Consider the following 5,445-nt stretch of genomic DNA (forward strand, 5'->3'; position numbering starts at 1 on the left):
GCTAAGAATCTCAGCTTTCGAACAAGCCCTAACACATGTCTGTAGGTCTAGGTTAAGGAGATCGCTGTCTGTTCGAAAACAAAATGACGAGGTGAAAAAAAAATGGTTGGAAAAAGCTATTTTTTCACTTGAAACAGCGGCCGCTTAAAGTTATATAACTTTGGATTGAAAGAACAAAAAAACGTTTCGTAAAAACCTGTGAAAAGCTAAGATTCGCAGCTTTCGAACAAGCCCAAACACATGTCTATGGGTCTAAGAGAAGGAGATCGCTGGTTATATTTAGTCCTATATAGGTCCTATTGTTTAGATTAGGGCTTAGATTCGAGCCCTATCTCGCGCCAGTCGTAAAGTCTTCACGAAAAAAATGGGGGAATTTCTGGGGGAAATTGTGTACAAGGACGTGGTGAATTCACGATATTGCCCGTGTTTCGTGGTTGATTTACGGTTTCAGTCTCGTGGTTGATTTACGATATGCATTGAAAACTACGTGGTTGATTTACGATATGCATGCGTTGGCATTTGCGCATCGCTTGAATTCCGGTGCATATAACAAAAGCTGCCACACCGGCCGCCTCCCGATTTAAAACACAGCTGATAGCCTGATTACACTCATGCCCGTAGCCCTACTCCACACCGCTGATAGCCTGATTACACTTCATTTTATTATTGCCCGTGTTTCGTGGTTGATTTAAGATTTAAGATTTGGCATTTGAAAACTACGTGGTTGATTTACGATATGCATGCATGTAGTCTACAACTTCTGTTTAAAATGACACGGGGAGACTCATGCCCGTAGCCCTACTCCACACCGCTGATAGCCACACCGGCCGCCTCCCGATTTAAAACACAGCTGATAGCCTGATTACACTCATGCCCGTAGCCCTACTCCACACCGCTGATAGCCTGATTACACTTCATTTTATTATTGCCCGTGTTTCGTGGTTGATTTAAGATTTAAGATTTGGCATTTGAAAACTACGTGGTTGATTTACGATATGCATGCATGTAGTCTACAACTTCTGTTTAAAATGACACGGGGAGACTCATGCCCGTAGCCCTACTCCACACCGCTGATAGCCTGATTACACTTCATTTTATTATTGCCCGTGTTTCGTGGTTGATTTAAGATTTAAGATTTGGCATTTGAAAACTACGTGGTTGATTTACGATATGCATGCATGTAGTCTACAACTTCTGTTTAAAATGACACGGGGAGGGAGTGACATAAGCCGCCTCCGGATTTAAAACACCGCTGGTAATTACACTCCTGCCCGTAGGCTATCTTTGAATTTACATGAAGCCGCCCACCGGCGATTTGAAGCCACGGGTAGGACTACTGCGACAGAAGATTTGAGTCTCGTGGTTGATTTACGATAGGCCTATGCATGCGTTGGCATTTGAAAACTACGTGGTTGATTTACGATATGCATGTAGTCTACAACTTCTGTTTAAAATTACACGGGGAGGGAGTGACATAAGCCGCCTCCGGATTTAAAACACCGCTGGTAATTACACTCCTGCCCGTAGGCTATCTTTGAATTTACATGAAGCCGCCCACCGGCGATTTGAAGCCACGGGTAGGACTACTGCGACAGGGCGGTGGGTTAGGGTGCGGGGTTGTCCACCCGAAGTCCGGACAGATGGTCACCCTATGATCATGCCCAGACGTTGATGCTCCACTGATGGTGATGCACGCACCACTCCTATTCACCTTTTCTCTGAAAGATGCTGATGCTGATGTAGGCCTAGTCACCACATTGACCAGTGGTTTTCAAAGTGTGTGTGTGTGTGTGTGTGTGTGTGGGGGGGGGGGTCACAAAGTGTTGATTACTGTATTATTTTATGTGTTCTTTCTATCTATGGGGTTGTAGGTTTTAATCCCACCCTAACCTCTCCCTACACCTCCATCCATGGCTGAAGTGCCGTTGAGCAGGACACCTAACCCCAAGCATTGCTAGAGGGACTTTAACCTTGAAAAGTAATACCGGCAATTCATAATGTAATGTTTAAGCCTTTAAATGGGATAGAAGAATTGACTATGAATATTAGGCTATTAAAGACACACTATACATTTCATATGCAAGAACCTACCAAGTAAAGAAACTCACACGAGAGGCATGTTCAAACATTCAAGTATTTATTTACAACACAAACATACACATGCAGCAGTGGAACAAAACAAAAAAAAGGCCCCCCCCCCCCCACACACACACACACATACACACACACAGCACATTCCACTGGCTGAATAACTCACAGCAATCACTTAGTTCTTGGTGGAATGGCAATAGCTTAACAGAGTTTTTTAACAGTTTAATTTAAATGTTGTGTTTTCTGTCCTGGGTGCTACTGAGGGCATGAATGCCAGTGCTGCTGCTGGGGGTGACATGGATGGCACTGCTGCTGCACTGGAGATCATTTCATATGTTGTATGTTATCTGTGAAATCTAATTGTGTTGACATATGCTACAATTTGAGTAAATACTTGTTTATATCAAATCATGTAGGCAAAAGAAGAGTTGCCGGCCTGGTGAGAAAACAACGAGGTAAGCGCAAATGACTACATAATAAATCACTTAAGTGTGCATGTGTTAACCAGTAGTGAACCAGTGGTCTCTCAAACCAGTGGTCTCTCAATTAAATATTGTTACCGGAGTAATAAGTAACTTATTTGTCCCTTTTCTGTTATCAGCGTGCCAGTACCACCAGGCCGAAACATACCCCATTGCTGGGGTTTTGAAAGAAAGAACAAGGAGGGTAAGACATGCTTATTGCATATGAAAAGTACAGTAGAAATAATAAACTGGTGTTAACGTTAGGGGAAAATATAATTGGTACGGGGTTGCCTCTCACTTATTAACAAGTAAATCATTCAAAATTATACCATGTTTGAACAATGTATGGATCTATACAAGTGAATGGTGCATTTTACGGAATAAAGACAAGTCATGTAATGGTAATTGCAGTGTATACACACTTTTACAAACTACAAATTACATAATTGTATTCCCTTCACAGGGAGTGTTCCAAAGACTTCTGAAATGGGAACCATGCCCAGAATGGTAAGTACTACACAGCAAATTACTGTTACGATAGCACTTGTACCCTACTTGTGACCTAGTTAATGAACTGTTAACAAACTCTTTTTCAGCGGGAAGGATTTCGCTCCAACCTGGCAGACAGTTTAAGGTAATTATGTTGCATGTTTCATTGATGTTACATCTACAGTATCCAAGGCTTTGAACCAGATTTTTTTTCTTTACTACTTACACTATGTATGTACATGTCACTATGTATGTACGAGTACAACTTGAAAACTAAACTAAAAATAAACCTCAACATCAATCACAGTCATTTAAAGGGACATAATTAACCATTATCAACTGGTCACAATTAATTTTGTTTACAGTTTTGTTTCAAATGTTGAGAAATGAAACTGGTGCTCCTCTTCCTGCAAAATGGCAACGTTTAAAATGTGTGAAATAGTAGCAGTGTGTTGAGTAACAGCTCTAAGTGCACTTAATGGCTGAAAGCGACCGGGTGTCATAACAACCTTACTTGCAAATGGGTGAGCGACTTGCAAATTACTGTGTTGACATGAATGGCCCAGCTACACCAGTATTTTCCAGCGGAAAAGGCCAGATTCCCTGCTGTCATGTTGCTGTCTCCACATATATATTCACATGCAATTGTGGTACAAATTAACAATTATAGATTTGGTAGAAATGAAAAACTACAGAGCTGTCTAATGTTTACAATTCTCTCTCTCAGTGACCTCAAAGCTCCCCAGCACTCGCCATGAAGGGAGGCACCATGACGCTGGCCTGATTATCATCGACATTCAAATCTATTTCCAGAATTCATGCTGCCCTTTCACTAATGTTACCTTTTTCATGAGTACACAACCACCATCAAATTCTAAGTATTCATTATGACTGGAAAAATTGCACTTTTCATACATGAAAAAGGGATCTTCAACATAGTCCGCCATTTTGAATTTCCAAAAATAGCCACTTTCAGCTGCAAAAATGACTGCACTCGGACCATACTAGAAAATATTTGTTTATTACTTAGTACACTTTCATGTAAAGACCAAATTTGGCAATATGCAGCCCAGTTTCAATGAGCAGCATAGTTGCAGTACCTTTTTTGACCATTTCCTGCACAGTGTCCCTTTAACATTTACCAAGTACTTTACTCCAGACCTGATTCACAAGGAGGGCTCAGTCTGGCTACCGTGAGGCACATTTTAGTTGTTTTTGTGTTGATTTCTTTTGTTTTTATTACTATCATTATAGTGTTATTATTATTATTATTCAAAGCTTATTTGTTTTTTTGTGTGTGATTTTTTTAAACAATGCACCTGCCCCCCAAAATCTGTGCACGCGCATGTGTGTGTGTGTGTGTGTGTGTGTGTGTGTGTGTGTGTGTGTGTGTGTGTGTGTGTGTGTGTGTAAGGCACATTTTAGTTGTTTTTGTGTTGATTTCTTTTGTTTTTATTACTATCATTATAGTGTTATTATTATTATTATTCAAAGCTTATTTGTTTTTTTGTGTGTGTTTTTTTTAAACAATGCACCTGCCCCCCAAAATCTGTGCACGCGCATGTGTGTGTGTGTGTGTGTGTGTGTGTGTGTGTGTGTGTGTGTGTGTGTGTGTGTGTAAGGCACATTTTAGTTGTTTTTGTGTTGATTTCTTTTGTTTTTATTACTATCATTATAGTGTTATTATTATTATTATTCAAAGCTTATTTGTTTTTTTGTGTGTGTTTTTTTTAAACAATGCACCTGCCCCCCAAAATCTGTGCACGCGCATGTGTGTGTGTGTGTGTGTGTGTGTGTGTGTGTAAATAAATACTGTAAATAAATACTTGAAATCGTGTGAGTTTCTTCTATAATATCAGTGGTAAATGCACATTAAATGTTAGTGTATACCGTGTCTGTAATAATCCTGGTCAATTCTTCTGGATGGAGATGTAGTGAGGTATCAAACCTACCTATACAATAATAGTCCCATTGAAAATACCGCCCATTGAAAATGAATGGGAGCTCTTGCACCATTCTAGAGTGCCTTATAATAATACAGTAAGAGTAGTGTTAAGAGAGACCATTTAATCAACACTTTGTGACACACACACTTTGAAAACCACTGGGCAAGGTGGTGACTAGGCCTACATCAGCATCTTTCAGAGAAAAGGTGAGTAGGAGTGGTGCATCAGCATCAGTAGCATCAGCGTCTGGGACCCACCGCCCTGACGCAGTAGGCTACATATGCATGTGGATACGGATACGGGCAGGAGTGTAAATTCAAAGATAGCCTACGGGCAGGAGTGTAGCCTAATCACCAGCGGTGTTTTAAATCGGTGGGCGGCTTCATGTCACTCCCCGTGTCATTTTAAACAGAAGGTGGAAATCAGGAAGATGCGCTGCCATTCATCAGCTGCCA

At 40.8% G+C, this 5,445-nt stretch overlaps 1 long non-coding RNA gene across 2 annotated transcripts; it reads left to right on the forward strand.

Annotated features, from left to right (window-relative positions):
- Nucleotides 1–2,460: 2,460 nt before the first annotated feature.
- LOC134446684 (uncharacterized) lies at nucleotides 2,461–5,445 on the forward strand. Of its 2 annotated transcripts, XR_010034446.1 has the most exons (5): nucleotides 2,461–2,546; nucleotides 2,693–2,757; nucleotides 3,019–3,062; nucleotides 3,152–3,189; nucleotides 3,772–5,445. It is a non-coding gene; the product is annotated as an uncharacterized LOC134446684 (long non-coding RNA). The 2 variants fall into 2 exon arrangements; XR_010034445.1 differs by having other exon boundaries at nucleotides 2,479–2,757.

This window comes from Engraulis encrasicolus, chromosome 4 (genome assembly GCF_034702125.1).
Source record: "Engraulis encrasicolus isolate BLACKSEA-1 chromosome 4, IST_EnEncr_1.0, whole genome shotgun sequence".
Lineage (NCBI taxonomy): Eukaryota > Metazoa > Chordata > Actinopteri > Clupeiformes > Engraulidae > Engraulis > Engraulis encrasicolus.